This window comes from Dendrobates tinctorius, unplaced genomic scaffold (assembly GCF_039654945.1).
Source record: "Dendrobates tinctorius isolate UK_male_01 unplaced genomic scaffold, ASM3965494v1 ptg000231l, whole genome shotgun sequence".
NCBI classification, from domain to species: Eukaryota; Metazoa; Chordata; class Amphibia; order Anura; family Dendrobatidae; genus Dendrobates; species Dendrobates tinctorius.
Window position 1 is genome coordinate 4594077 of NW_027361898.1, and position 16423 is coordinate 4610499.

The 16423-nt window shown below is 47.9% G+C and overlaps 1 protein-coding gene across 2 annotated transcripts in view; it reads left to right on the top strand.

Moving 5' to 3' along the window:
* The window catches only part of SPACA9 (sperm acrosome associated 9), a 30477-nt gene that overhangs the window by 4720 nt on the left and 9334 nt on the right, over positions 1-16423 (top strand). Inside the window, exon 1 of one of the 2 annotated variants that reach the window (XM_073555990.1) lies at positions 15875-16344. The exons of the other annotated variant lie outside the window; for it this stretch is intronic. The gene's annotated coding sequence lies outside the window, so the exon portion shown is untranslated. Of the gene's footprint in view, positions 1-15874; positions 16345-16423 lie in introns of those variants that run through there. 2 annotated transcript variants of the gene reach the window in all.

Below are 16423 nucleotides of genomic sequence, written 5' to 3' on the forward strand. Positions count from 1 at the left end.
CGGGGGGCAGAGACAGCACACAGGGCCCCAGGCAGCACACAGGGTCCCTTGGCAGCGCACTGGGCCCAAGGCAGCGCACAGGGGCCCAAGAGATCGCACAGGATTGAGTGATATACTCAAGAACGGGGCCCCAGACATCATACAGGGGCCCCAGACATTGCACAGGGGCCTCAGACATTGCACAGGGGCACAAGACAACGCACAGGGACCCCAGACATTGCACATGGGCCTCAGACATTGCACAGGGGCCTCAGACATTGCACAGGGGCCCCAGATATTGCACAGAGGCCCCAGACATCGCACTGGGGCCCAAGACATTGCACAATGCAAAGGGGGCCCAGACATAGCACAGGGGCCCCAAATATCACCAAGGGGCCCCAAATATCACCAAGGGGCCCCAGACATCACACAAGGTCCCCAGACATGGCACAGGATTGAGTGATATACTCAAGAACGGGGCCCCAGACATCGCACAGGGGGTCCCAAACAGCGCACAGGTGGTTTCAGGCCACATGTGTGCTGCTTGGCACCCTGTGCACTGTCTCTGTCCCTCTGTTCGCTGCCTGGGGCCCCTGTATGCTGCCTGGGTCCCATGAGCGCTGTCTGGGGCCCTGTCCGCTGCCTGGGGCCCCGTGTGCTGTCTGTGCCCCCCCGTGTGCTGCCAGGGGCCCCGTGTGCTGCCTGGGACCTTGTTCGCTCTCTGTGCCCCCCCGTGTGCTGCCTGGGGCCTCTGTGCACTGCCTGGGACCCCGGTGTGCTGCCTGGGACCCCGTGTGCATTCTCTGCCCCACTGTGTGCTGCCTGGGGCCCTGTGTGCTGCCTGGGGCCCTGTGCGCTGCCTGGGGCCCCTGTGCACTTGGATCACCCGCCAGGGCCGTGGGGTACTTGGTATCGGGCCGCTTCTTAAAGGGGCAGTGTCATGGTCGCCGCGGTGACCCGGTCCGTGGCCCTGGGGCGTCCAATAAAAGGGGATATTTACAAAGGGAAAATAAAGAGTTTGTAAAGTGTTCGTGACCTGTGGTGTCTGATCAGAGGTGACCTGCGCTGCAGGGCAGATCCTCTGGGACAGATAATGTGATGCAGCAGAGTTGGTATAGCTCTCCACAGGCAGAGCTTTGCCTCATGGCAGTTGTGGTAGTGAAGATGTTGTGTTTGAGGATAATAGATGTAGCAGAGTTGGATAGGTGACTCAGGAATAACTAGAGGACACAACAGAGTGAAGTTTCCTTTACCTTTTACTGAGCTATGTAGGTACAATCTAGGTCTCCGGGTACAGATGGTCCTGGAGACGGTCAGCCTGAAAGCAATTTGGAAATCTCCGTATTCAGGCGGGTTGTGAGGCCTCCTCTCTAGCTCTAGCGCTATTCTCTGAGGTACTTGCTGCTGTGGACTCTATTTAAGTTCCTCTCTGTGTCTGCTACCTAGGTAGAACTCCACTCGCATGACAGGCAGCTGTAGCCTACTTCAGGAATCACTCCTGTTGTGAGTTCATTCTCTGGTCCACCAGTAGTGAGTTCTCCTTCCAGACTCCCTCTGGTGGTAACAGGAGGTAGTGAGGCTGATTTAATACCACCTGATAATGAGGATGACGATTGGACCTCAGGAATCTTAGACTGGATTTAAGACAGCCGACGCCCTAAGTCAGTGCTTGTGATTGCTTCTGGCTGCTCAGGTCTTTGTTTTCAGCTCTGTTCCAGCCTTCTCAAAGCTAAGTGTTTTTGCTAATGTTCACACTTGATTTTGATGGTCTATTCAGTTTTTTTTGTGTGTTCAGCCAGCCCCGGCGGGGGCTGTGCTGAATTTCCACTCTTATTTATCTGTATTTGCCAATTTGCTTTTTTAGTCCCTTATTAGATTGGCTTCTTTTTTGCTCTGTCTCAGAATATTTCAGAGTGCTGATATAGTGGGAGAAGTCTAGTGACTTCAGGGTTAATTTTGTTATCAGAAGTGTTGGACACTATTTTTGTAGGGTTTTTGGCAGATTGCAGACAGTGTCTTTCCTTTCATATCCTTTCTAGTTAGTTTGGGCCCCATCGTTTGCTCAGCCTATTTTCCTGCCTGTGTTTGTGTTTTCATCTTGTTTCATTGTCACTACATGTGTGGGGGCTGTCTATTCCTTTGGGGTCTGCTCTGGGGCAGTTTTCCCCTTTTCTTGCTTTAGGCTTATGTAGTCCTCCGGCGGTGACGAGGCATCTAGGTCATCGTAGGAACGCTCCCCTGCTACTGCTAGTTGTGTGGATAGGATCAGGGATCTGCAATCTGCATAGTTACCAACCTCTCTGGTTTTCTGCGACTTGGCCCTTTGTTGTCCTCCTCGGTGACCCATTCATAACACACTCCTATATGGTGTCTCCGGCTCACACACACACTGCTGTGTCATCGAGTCTCAGTTGGGGACAGAGGATCTGCAGTCTTCTGTCCTCCGGATTCTGCTATGGGGACTTTAGTACCCAAACAATCTCGGACTCCGGGGTCTGGTCTCTGGCGCTCAAGCCTGGGGATGAGCTCGGCTCTCGCGCCTGTCCCCAGCTTCTCTCTGCACGTCCTCTCTTCACCCTGCTCAGGCATTAACTCCCTAACTTCCTCCTCCTGACCAGAGAGAGCAGTTCCCCTGAAGTTGTTTTTAGAGCTCCTTCTGCTGCCCTGGAGCAGGAACTGTGGTATATGGCGGGTCTTGTGGGGTGGGGTGTCCCAGGTATATGGCGGGTCTTGTGGGGTAGGGTGTCCCTGGTATATGGCGGGTCTTGTGGGGTGGGGTGTCCCAGGTATATGGTGGGTCTTGTGGGGTGGGGTGTCCCAGGTATATGGTGGGTCTTGTGGGGTGGGGTGTCCCAGATATTTGGTGGGTCTTGTAGGTTAGGGTGTCTCAGGTATATGAAGGGTCTTGTCGGGTAGGATGTCCCAGGTATATGGCGGGTCTTGTAGGGAACATTGCAACTAGCTGTGTACACTGGTCGGACCACCCATATTGACCTCGCCCACCTCTAAAAGTGAGTACAATTGGTTTGTGATCATCAGAAGTGAACCGTGGCGCAATGGAAGAAAGCAACCGGTATGACTGTTCATGTTCTCCATCATGTGGCTGGTTGGGTGACCACTTGCTTGGGAAGGAGATGACACCTCGATGCACTATGGGAAGAATATAGCCTGGTGGGGACAAAGTGATGTGTCTGGGTTCTGTGACTCCATGTGGAATATGATGCCTATCTAAACACATACCTCCCAACGTTTGAAGAAGGGAAAGAGGTATAAAGGCTGCGGCACGCGCAGCGCGTCGTGGCAAATTCTAGGCCACACACGACCACACTCATTTCACAACTAGTCACACCCGTGTCTACGCCCCAACCACACCTATTTAGCACTGCTGATCACACTAACTGGTACTGAGGGCACAGTGGCTGTCAATATGGGCACAGTTGCTGGTACTGTGGGCACACTGACTGGTACTGAGGAAAAGAAAGAAAGCTCAGAGAGAGAGAAAAAAGAAAACAGAGAGAGAAAGAAAAAAAAACAGAAAGAAAAACGAGAGAGAGATGAAAGAAAGAAAGAAAGAAAGAAAGAAAGAAAGAAACAAACAGAGAGAGAAAGAAAGACGGGACAGAAAAAAAGAACAGAGAGAGTGAGAAAAAAGACCAGAGAAATAAAGAGGGTAAAGAAAGAACAGAGAGAGAGAAAGAGGAAAAAAAAGGAAAGAACAAAGAGAGAAAGAAATAAAGAGGGGAAAGAAAGAGAAGAGAAAGAAAGGAAGAAGAGAGAGAAAGAAAGAGTGGACAGAAAAAAGAACAGAGAGAGAAAAAAAGAAAAGGGAAAGAAAGAACAGAGAGGGAGAAAGAAAGAGGGGAAAGAAATAAAGAACGGAGAAAGAAAGAACAGAGAGAGAAAAAGAAAGAAGGGAAGAAATAATGAACAGAGAGATAGAAAGAACAGAGAGAGAAGGGAAGAACAGAGAGAGAGAGGAAAAAAGGAAAGAACAAAGAGAAAGAAATAAAGAGGGGAAAGAAAGAGAAGAGAAAGAAAGAAACGAACAACAGAGAGAGAGAAAGAAAGAGTGGACAGAAAAAAAGAACAGAGAGAGAAAAAAAAGAAAGGGGAAAGAAAGAACAGAGAGGGAGAAAGAAAGAGGGGAAAGAAATAAAGAACAGAGGTAAGAAAGAACAGAGAGAGAAAAAGAAAGAAGGGAAGAAATAATGAACAGAGAGAGATAGAAAGAACAGAGAGAGAAAGGAAGAACAGAGAGAGAGAAAGATTATAGAGAGAAAGAAAGAGGGGAAAGAAAGGAGGAACAGAAAGAAGAGAGAGGAAGAAAGAGAAGAAAGAACGAACAGAGAGAGAGAAAAAGAAAGTTTAGAGAGAGAAAGAAAGAACAGAGAGAAAGATTCTATAAAGATACTATCGCAGCCGGGTTCCCATTGTAATGCCAACCTCAGCCTCCCAGTGCAGGAATATCATGATCCGCTCACATGGACGGCATCCCCGATTACAAGGTGATACCGCTGTCACTTCCGGTGGAACGTCGCGTGTGAATTTTAAAGTGCTCCTCGGGGCTCCGCCGTGTACTCCTGTGTCCGCGGGAAAAGTAAGCTCCTGGCCAGGGCAGTGGGGCAGACTCGCTCTCAAAATGGGGACTGTCCCGCTGGATCCGGGACGGTTGGGAGGTATGAATTCTCCCCACCATACATCTTGTACACGCATGGCTCCGCACACCTCATACACACACGGTTCCCACTTTGTATGTTTCGTACACAAACGGCTCCGCTCCGTACACCTCGCACACAAACGGCTCCATTCAGTACACACATGGCTCCATTCTTTAAACCTCATACACATGCGGCCACGTTCTGTACACCTTGTACACACATGGCTCCGCTCAGTAAACCGTGTACACATGCTGCTTTGCTCCATACATTTTGTACGCACGCAGCTCAGCTCCGTACATCTCGCACGCGCGCGGCTCAGCTCCGTACATCTCGCACGCGTGCGGCTCAGCTCCGTACATCTCGCACGCGCGCGGTTCCGCTCCGCACCTCGCACGCGCGCGGCTCCCCTCCGTACACCTCGCACGCGAGCGGCTCCGCTCCGTACACCTCGCACGCGTGCGGCTCCGCTCCGTACACCTCGCACGCGCGCGGCTCCGCTCCGTTCACCTCGCACGCGCGCGGCTCCGCTCCGTTCACCTCGCACGCGCGCGGCTCCGCTCCGTACACCCTGTAAACTCTTCCTGACCCCACACATAAGCTTCCCTCATTCAGCACCATGACAACCAGCACAGCAGAGTCCTGCATACACTGAGGGCTGTGCGCACAGGACCTGTGATGAGGTCACAGAAGGGGAGGAGTCAGGGGGTCACATGATCAGGGGCCTTGGACTCAGGCCCCTGATCATGTGACCCCTGACTCCTCCGCTCCTGTGACCTCATCACAGGTCCTGTGCGCAAAGAGCAGCCAAGCGACGTCATTGCTGGGATTTATCAGTGAAGGGTTGCGGTGGCCGGTGGGTCTCTTTGGGAGGGCGAGGATGGGGTTGGTGCTTGGTGGAGGCATGGCGGCTCAATGCAATGCAGGAAAAATGAGGTCCCGGGCGGGAGAGCGGGTGGGGGGGGAGTCAAAATCGGGACTGTCCCGCCAGATACGGGACGGTTGGGAGGTATGCTAAACATTATACTGATTTTGCTTCTTGGCAGCGGTTCCCCAGTGGCCGGATACTAGTCCGGAGTGGATGCTCTGTCATGTCAGCAGCACCTCTTACTTCCTGATGCAGTGATGTGAGTCACAGGAGAACCCCTTTATATACAGAATATTGCTACCGCACCTTGTCCCCTGCTGAACACACAGTGTCAGTGAGCAGAACGCATAGTATTGGCAGCTCTGGGCTGACCTGTCATTCTGGACTCAGGAAAAGCAGGGTGACAAGCCCTTGGGGCTGTGGAGCTGTCTCAGCACCTATATTAGTCTCCGTAACAGATACCAGTAGGTATCTGTTAGATAGGATACCAGTAACAGAGATAAGATGTCACTAAATGTAATAGTGGCTGGAGGACATATTTGAAGTGCTCATATTTCCAGGGTGGACTTCCCCTTTAAGTCCCGTCCGTTGTCAGCTGCTGCGGTCATCATGGGATGCTGTGTCAGGTGTTTGCGCTCATGGATTGTGGGCTTCCTCCCCTGAGATTAGGACTTGTTTGTGTAGTGGTTGTGGTTTCCGTGCCGTTATTATCCAAATACTTCCCGGGCGTCTGAGGTTACAGCAAATAGTAACGCGGCGTTGTGTGTCGCCATCACGGGAGATCCACAAGGGAGGAAAAAGGTCTCTGAGAAAATACAGGATGAGGGTTATGGGTCCCTCATTAAGACTGAATACCCATCCTGATATCACACTTGTCACCGCTGAGGGTTTGCTACACTTGTATCCTGTCTAGGAAGGAGCTAAACCAAGTGCTACATTGTAGCGAACCCTCCCAACAGGAGATCTGGGGGTGATGTGTTATGTCCAGGTTTGATGCAATTGTAACAAACCCACAGCTGTGACAAGTATTACATCTGGGTAGGTTTGAAGCCACGTTCACACGTTCAGTGTCTGGTCAGTATTTTACATCAGTATCTGTAAGCCAAAACCAGGAGTGACTGATAATACAGAAGTGGGGACGGGTTTCTATTATACTTCTCCTCTGATTGTCAACCAAAACCAGGAGTGGAACAAATACTGGGGTAAAAAACTGACCAAATACAGAACGTGTGAACGTGGCCTAATAGTCCTGGATGGAAATGAGAATGTTCCCATTCACTGACAGCAGAGATCTAGAAAAAGAGACCTTGTGTCAGAGCCTATAATCATCTGTCTGAGGATTAGGTGGTTTGATGTCATTATACACTGCACGGCTGCAGCTCAAAATACCTCAGCTGCTGCAGAACCTCCTAATAAACTGCTCAGCTGCTACAGAACCTCCTCACACACCGCAGCTGCTGCAAAACTTCATCACATCGCTCAGCTGCTGCAGAACCCCCTCACAATTTGCAGCTGCTGAATAACCTTGTCATACACCTCAGCTGGTGCAAAACTTAATAATAAACAGTTCAGCTGCTGCAGAACCTCTTCACACAGCTCCACTGCTGCAGAACCTCCACATACTTCGCAGCTGCTTCATAACATCGTTATACATCTCAGCAGCTGCAGAACCTCATAATGAACAACTCAGCTGCTACAGAATCTCCTTACACTCCTCAGCTGCTGCAGTGCCTCATAATACACCCTCAGCTGCTGCAGAACCTCTTAATACCCCCATCAGCTGCTGCAGATCCTCATAATACACACCTCAGCTGCTGCAGATCCTTATAATACACACCTCAGCTGCTGGAGAGCCTCATAACACACCTCAGCTGCTGCAGAACCTCTTTACACTCAGCTGCTGCAGAACCTCATAATGAACAGCTCAGCTGCTGCAGAACCTCCTTACACTCCTCAGCTCCTGCAGAACCTCATAATACACCCCTCAGCTGCTGCAGAACCTCATAATGAACAGCTCAGCTGCTGCAGAACCTCCTTACACTCCTCAGCTCATGGAGAACCTCATAATACACACCTCAACTGCTGCAGAACCTCATAATACACACCTCAGCGGCAGAACCTCATAATGAATAGTTCAGCTGCTGCAGAACCTCATAATACACACCTCAGCTGCTGCAGAACCTCTTTACACTCCTCAGCTGCTGCAGAACCTCATAATGAACAGCTCAGCTGCTGCAGAACCTCCTTACACTCCTCAGCTGCTGCAGAACCTCATAATGAACAGCTCAGCTGCTGCAGAACCTCCTTACACTCCTCAGCTCCTGCAGAACCTCATAATACACCCCTCAGCTGCTGCAGAACCTCATAATGAACAGCTCAGCTGCTGCAGAACCTCCTTACACTCCTCAGCTCATGGAGAACCTCATAATACCTCAACTGCTGCAGAACCTCATAATACACACCTCAGCGGCAGAACCTCATAATGAATAGTTCAGCTGCTGCAGAACCTCATAATACACACCTCAGCTGCTGCAGAACCTCTTTACACTCCTCAGCTGCTGCAGAACCTCATAATGAACAGCTCAGCTGCTGCAGAACCTCCTTACACTCAGCTGCTGCAGAACCTCATATTACACACCTTAGCTGCTGCAGAACCTCATAATGAACAGCTCAGCTGCTGCAGAACCTCATAATAAACTCCTCAGCTGCTGCAGAACCTCTTTACACTCCTCAGCTGCTGCAGAACCTCATAATGAACAGCTCAGCTGCTGCAGAACCTCCTTACACTCCTTCAGCTGTTGCAGAACCTCATAATACACCCCTCAGCTGCTGCAGAACCTCATAATGAACAGCTCAGCTGCTGCAGAACCTCATAATACACACCTCAGCTGCTGCAGAATCTCATAATACACACCTCAGCTGCTGCAGAACCTCGTTACACACCTCAGCTGTTGCAGAACCTCATAATACACCCCTCAGCTGCTGCAGAACCTCATAATACACCCCTCAGCTGCTGCAGAACCTCATAATACACCCCTCAGCTGCTGCAGAACCTCATAATACACACCTCAGCTGCTGCAGAACCTCATAATACACCCCTCAGCTGCTGCAGAACCTTTTCACACACTACCCAGCTGCTGCAGAACCTCATATTACAACTTCAGCTCCTACAGACCATCACACCCTGCAGCGTGCTTCGTCATACTTCTCATGCTGTAGGACCTAGTCATATACCTCAGCTGCTGCAGAACCTCATTGTGTGGTGTATACACATTGCACTTTTGCAATGAGGACATGATTTCTAGTTTATGTATCTTATGACAGAAATTAATTGACAGCGTCTTCTTTGAAGACAGTCGGTTCCCTCCGCCATTTTCCAGTTGGTTGGTACCGGAGCGGCGCCGTCGGCTTTGCCACCTTTTATGTGTCTGCTGATTGAGATAACACGGCTGATGAGCGCTGTTCTGCCGCCTCTTGTGCGAGACTCTGTAGCCCGGGAACAAAGCCTTTGATAATTTTTTTTAGCACTTTGAGAGAGTTCAAAAACAGTTCTGTGTGTGCCGCCATCAAAGCGTCTGCCGCATTGTAACACGCCACCAGAAAGCACAAACCTGCGAGAAGAAAGCATTGTGTCGCCATAAAGGAGGCGCAGCAGAGCGGGAGATGTGTGCGCTGTACGCGCCTCCGAGGCTGCAGACAAGATGCTGGCGGATGATGCAGAGTCGATCTGCGGGATGAGTGAGGGCATGGCAGCTGTCATTGGTCAGAAATACATCATATCTCATACTCCAGTCACAGCCAAAGCTGTGAGAAGATTTTGGTCAGGACCAGTTTTTGAGCCCCTGGAGGTAGAGAAGAATGTTCTCATGCAGGGTCAGCAGTACCTAGCCAGCCATGTAATGGAAGTCATAGTACTAGAATATTACCAATCAGAGCCTGTGTAATACCAAAATGCCCATATAATAAGGCAATGATCCATGGACCAGCAGAAGCGCAAAACCTTTGTTGTCTGTCACGTCTCTTTTGGAAATCACTGCAGCTGCCGCCATGATGCTAGCACTGTTGCACTTTTTGTCATTGTCCTAAATCAAATGAAAATTAAAAGGTCTGAAGTATCTTCCAAGAAGCGACGAGTGCTCTTTTCATTTTGAGCCTGCAACATGGTTCAAGGTGTCCATACACTGGGTAAAAGCTTTCTACTTGGTGCCCCAACACTCCTTTACAAGTGCCCATATATTACCACAGTGCCCATATATTACCATCGTGCCCATATATAATACCATAGTGCATGTGTAATACCATAGTGCCCATATAATAACATAGAGCCCGTGTATTACCATAGTGCCCATATAATAACATAGAGCCCGTGTATTACCATAGTGCCCATATATAATACCATAGTGCATGTGTAATACCATAGTGCCCATATAATAACATAGAGCCCGTGTATTACCATAGTGCCCATATACAGCTCTGGCAAAATTTAAGAGACCACTGCACAATTTTAAAAAATCAGCTTCTCTACATGTCTGACAGCCATTCCATTCCAGGGTCAGTTGAATTCCAACCAGAGGACACCTCATTCTACTTAATGTGCTTCTGATTAGGTGATCACCTGAACCAAATCATTTAACGAAGCAAAGTATAAAAAACCCTGCTGTGGTGTTCACAATCCTCTTGCAATAGGACAAGCTGGATGGCAAAACAAGTGCTAGTAATATCCCGAAAGAAATAGGAATGAAACAATGACTTAACCATGCCAAAGGAGTTGAAAAGAAAAGTATTCAGTGAGGAAAAGAAGGGCTAACTTCTGGCTTTACTATCAGAGGGAGACACTGAGCGTCATGTTGCCTCCATCCTTAACCCCTTCATGACCCAGCCTATTTTGACCTTAATGACCAGGCCATTTTTTGCAATTCTGACCAGTGTCCCTTTATGAGGTAATAACTCTGGAACGCTTCAACGCATCCTAGCGATTCTGAGATTGTTTTTTCGTGACATATTGGGCTTCATGTTAGTGATAAATTTAGGTCGATAATTTTTGCGTTTATTTGTGAAAAAATCAGAAATTTGGTGAAAGTTTTGAAAATTTCGCAATTTTCAAATTTTGAATTTTTATTCTGTTAAACTAGAGAGTTATGTGACACAAAATAGTTACTAAATAACATTTCCCACATGTCTACTTTACATCAGCACAATTTTGGAAGCAAAATATTTTTTTGTTAGGAAGTTATAAGGGTTAAAAGTTGACCAGTGATTTCTCATTTTTACAACAAAATTTACAAAACCATTTTTTTAGGGACCACCTCACATTTGAAGTCACTTTGAGGGGTCTATATGGCAGAAAATACCCAAAAGTGACACCATTCTAAAAACTGCACCCCTCAAGCTACTCAAAGCCACATTCAAGAAGATTATTAACCCTTCAGGTGTTTCACAGCAGCTAAGGCAATGTGGAAGGAAAAAATGGACATTTTAATTTTTCCAACAGAAATTTCCTTTCAGCATCAATTTTTTCATTTTAACATGGGCAACAGGATAAAATGGATACTAAAATTTGTTGGGCACACCTGAGTACACCGATACCTCATATGTGGTCATAAACCACTGTTTGGGCGTACAGCAGGGCTCAGAAGGGAAGGAGCGCCATTTGACTTTTTGAATGGAAAATATGCTGGAATATTTAGCGCTTGCCATGTCGCGTTTGGAGAGTTGCTGTGTGCCTAAACACTGGAGCTCCCCCACAAGTGACCCCATTTTGGAAACTAGACCCCCCAAGGAACTTATCTAGATGCATAGTGATCACTTTGAACCCCCAGGTGCTTCTCAAATTGATCCGTAAAAAAAAAAAAAGTACTTTTTTTTCACAAAAATTATCTTTTAGCCTCAGTTTTTTCATTTTCACGTGGGCAACAGGATAAAATGGATCCTAAAATTTGTTGGGCAATTTCTCCTGAGTACACCAATACCTCATATGTGGTCATAAACCACTGTTTGGGCGCACGGCAGGGCCCGGAAGGCAAGGAGCACCATTTGACTTTTTGAATGGAAAATTAGCTCCAATCGTTATCGGACACCATGTCGTGTTTGGAGATCCCCTGTGTGCCTAAACTTTGGAGCTCCCCCACAAATGACCCCATTTTGGAAACTAGACCCCCTAAGGAACTTATCTAGATGCATAGTGAGCACTTTGAACCCCCAGGTGATTCACAGAAGTTTATAATGCAGAGCAGTGAAAATAAAAAATCTTTTTTTTTTCCAAAAAAAAAATTTTTTAGTCTGCAATTTTTTATTTTCACAAGGGTAACAGGATAAATTGGACCCCAAAAGTTGTTTTCCAGTTTGTCCTGAGCACGCTGGTACCCCATATGTGGGGGGGGACCACTGTTTGGGCACACGTCGGGGCTCGGAAGGGAAGTAGTGACATTTTGAAATGCTGACTTTGATGGAATGGTCTGCGGGCGTCATGTTACATTTGCTGAGCCCCTGTGTGCCTAAACAGTAGAAACCCCCCAACAAGTGACCCCATTTTGGAAACTAGACCCCCCAAGGAACTTATCTAGATGTATGGTGAGCACCTTGAACCTCCAAGTGCTTCACAGAAGTTTATAACGCAGAGCCGTGAAAATAAAAAATCATTTTTTTCCCTAAAAAAAAATGATTTTTAGCCCGCAATTTTTTTTTTCACAAGGGTAACAGGAGAAATTGGACCCCAAAAGTTGTTGTCTAGTTTGTCCTGAGTACGCTGATACCCCATATGTGGGGGATGACCACTGTATGGGCACACGTCAGGGCTCGGAAGGGAAGTAGTAACGTTTTGGTATGCTGACTTTGATGGAATGGTCTGCGGGCATCATGTTACATTTGCAGAGCCCTTGATGTTCCTAAACTGTGGAAACCCCCACAAGTGACCCATTTTGGAAACTAGACCCCATAAGGAACTTGCCTAGATGTGTGGTGAGCACCTTGAACCCCGAAGTGCTTCACAGAAGATTGTAACGCAGAGCCATGAAAATAAAAAATCTTTTTTTTCCTCAAAAAATGAATTTTTAGCTCGCAATTTTTTATTTTCACAAGGGTAACAGGAGAAATTGGACCCCAAAAGTTGTTGTCCAGTTTGTCCTGAGTACGCTGGTACCCCACATGTGGGGGGAAACCACTGTTTGGGCACACGTTGGGCCTCAGCAGGGAAGTAGTGACATTTTGAAATGCTGACTGGATGGAATGATCTGCGGGCGTCATGTTACATTTGCTGAGCCCCTGTGTGCCTAAACAGTAGAAACCCCCCACAAATGACCCCATTTTGGAAACTATACCCCCCAGGGAACTTATCTAGATGTGTGGTGAGCACCTTGAACCCCCAAGTGCTTCACAGAAGTTTATAACACAGAGCCGTGAAAATAAAAAAAATTTTTCCCTCAAAAAAAATGATTTTTAGCCCGCAATTTTTTTTTCACAAGGGTAACAGGATAAATTGGACCCCAAAAGTTGTTGTCCAGTTTGTCCTGAGTACGCTGATACCTCATATGTGTGGGGGAACCATTGTTTGGGCACACGTCAGGGCTCGGAATGGAAGTAGTGACGTTTTGAAGTGCAGACTTTGATGGAATAGTCTGCAGTCGTCATTACGTTTGCAGAGCCCCTGATGTGCCTAAACAGTGGAAACCCCCCACAAGTTACCCCATTTTGGAAACTAGACCTTCCAAGGAACTTATGTAGATGTATGGTGAGCACTTTCAACCCCCAAGTGCTTCACAGAAGTTTATAATGCAGAGACATGAAAATGAAAAAAACATTTTTTTTCCACAAAAATAATTTTTTAGCCCCCCATTTTTTTTATTTTCCCAAGGGTAACAGGAGAAATTAGACCCCAAAAGTTGTTGTGCAATTTTTCCTGAGTACGCTGATACCCCATATGTGGGGGTAAACCACTGTTTGGGCACACGTCGGGGCTTGGAAGGGAGTGAGCACCGTTTGACTTTTTGAACGCAAAATTGGCTGGAATCAAAGGTTGCGCCATGTCGCGTTTGGAGATCCCCTGATGTGCCTAAACAGTGGAAACCCCTCAATTCTAACTCCAACCCTAACCCCAACACACCCCTAACCACAGCCCTAACCCCAACACATCCCTAACCCTAATCCCAACCCTAACCATAAACCTAACCCCAACACACCCCTAACCCCAACACTAACCATAACACTAACCACAAGCCTAACCCTAATTCTAACCCTAACTCCAACCCTAACCCTCTTTTCAACCCTAAACCTCTTTCCAACCCTAACCCTAATTCCAACCCTAACCCTCTTTCCAACCCTAACCCTCTTTTCAACCCTAACCCTCTTTCCAACCCTAACCCTAACCCTCTTTCCAACCCTAACCCTCTTTCCAACCCTAACCCTAACCCTGATGGAAAAATAAAAATAAAAATATTTTCTTTATTTTATTAGTACTGCCTACCTATGGGGGTGATAATCGGGGGGTTCATTTACTTTTTATTTCATTTTGCTCACTGTGAGAGTGATCAAAATGAAATAATGGAATCTGCAGCCGGCAGATTCGGGCGGGCGCACTGCGCATGCGCCCGCCATTTTCCAAGATGGCGGCGCCCATGAACCGGACCCGCCGGACACCGGGAGCGACGGGGGGACTTAGAAGGTGCCGGGGGTGGTGAGAGTGGGTGAGGGGGGGGATCGGAAGCTGGCGGGGAGCGAAGGGAATGGGAGGGGGGGGCAGATGATGACAGCGGCGGCAGATCGCCGCTGTCATTCAGTGGCAGGGGGGGCGATCGCTGGTGGGGGGGGTCAAATCTGTGTCTCCAGCCATGTCCGATGCTACTGCAGCATCGGCCATGGCTGGATTGTAATATTTCTTCAATTTTCATTGATGAAATATTACTATCGCTCTGATTGGCTGTTTCACTTTTAACAGCCAATCAGAGCGATCGTAGCCACGTGGGGCGAAGCCACACCCCCTGTAGTGAATTACAAAGCCCCTGTATCTGCGGGTCAGGTGACCTTTCATTGACCCCGGTCACCCGACCCGCAGGGGGGCTTTGAATTCATGACACAGGGTATGCGTCATAGGTCGGATTGGCACCGACTTTCATGACGCATACGCTGTGTCACAGGTCGGGAAGGGGTTAAAATTTCTAAGACAGCAGTCCATCACAACAAGGTCAAGCAGCAGATATTGGGGACAGCAAAGCTACAGACCAGCAGAGGGCGAAAACGACTCTGCACTGACCGGGATGACCGTCAACTTATTCGAATGTCACTCCGCAACCGCAGGATGACATCAAGTGACCTACAAAAGGAATGGCAAATGGCAGCTGGGGTGAAGTGTATGGCAAGAACAGTTCGTAACAGGCTCCTAGAGGCAGGGCTCAAGTCTTGTAAAGCTAGAAAAAAGCTTTTTATCAATGAGAAGCAAAGGAGAGCCAGGCTGAAGTTTGCCAAAGACCATAAGGATTGGACCATAATTAGACTGATCAGAGAAGATTACCTTACTCCAGTCCTTTGTCAGCTTTGCCCAACATCTGGTCATCTAATAATTACACGGAGACCTGCAGAGGTGTACAAGCCACAATATCTTGCACCCACTGTGAAATTTGGTGGAGAATCTGTGATAATCTGGGGATGCTTCAGCAAGGCTGGAATTGGGCAGGTTAATCTTTGCGAAGGACGTATAAATCAAGCCACATACAAGGTTATCCTGGAAAAACAGTTGATTCCTTCTGCTCAGGCAATGTTCCCCAACTCTGAGGACTGGTTTTTCCAGCAGGACAATGCACCATACCACCCAGCTAGGTCAATCAATGTGTGGATGAAGGACCACCACATCAAATCCCTGTCATGGCCAGCCCAATCTCCAGACCTGAACCCCATTGAAAACCTCTGGAATGTAATCAAGAGGAAGATGGATAGTCACAAGCCATCAAACAAAGAACTGCTTACATTTTTGCACCAGGGGTGGCATAAGGTCACCCAAAAGCAGTGTGAAAGACTGGTGGAAAGCATGCCAAGACGCATGACAGCTGTGATTAAAAATCATGGTTATTCCACAAGATATTGATTTCTGACCTCTTCCTGAAGTAAAACATTAGTATTGTTGTTTCTATATGATTATGAACTTGTTTTCTTAGCATCATATGAGGTCTGCAAGCACTGCATTTTTTTGTTATTTTGACCATTTCTCATTTTCTGAAAATAAATACAAAATTTATTGCTTGGAAATTCAAAGACATGTTGTCAGTAGTTTATAGAATAAAGGAGCAATTTACATTTTACACAAAAATATACCTATAAAGAGAAAAATCAGACAAACTGAAAATTTGGAAGTGGTCTCAATTTTTGCCATAGCTGTATTACCATAGTGCCAGGCAGGCACAATACAGACTATTGCTAGGATTCCCTACAGATAGTGTGATCTGGGAACCTCTGATCCTGAGATTGGAGGGACAGCAGGTTCCCCATGGCCCTCTGAGCGGTGACGGTATGCGGGGGTCATTCTCCGCTGATGTCTGCGGGAGCTATGGAGAGCTGCCAGGCTCCGTCCATATTCACAATGGTCTATAATGGAGAGAGGTGGCAGCGTGGAGACCTGGACCCACTCGGATTCTCCACTTTTGATCGTCGCCCTCCCCCTTATGAACGAGTCGGCCCCTTAGTTAGCGCTCTGTATACACGGTGGCAGAGTTACTGCTGATGTCACAAACGTCTCTGAGCAACGAGCCAAACAATCACACAGGATTCCGCACACATAGAACCAGAATCACCAACGCCTCACACACAGACCAGGGGCCCAGGAGGAGACACAGCCGAGGCCACGACTACCTACAGCAGGTGAGAGCAAAACACAGCTACAACCACCATCAGGAGAGGTCATGTCAGGAGGGTGGTCTCAGCTCAGAGGGGGTACGTC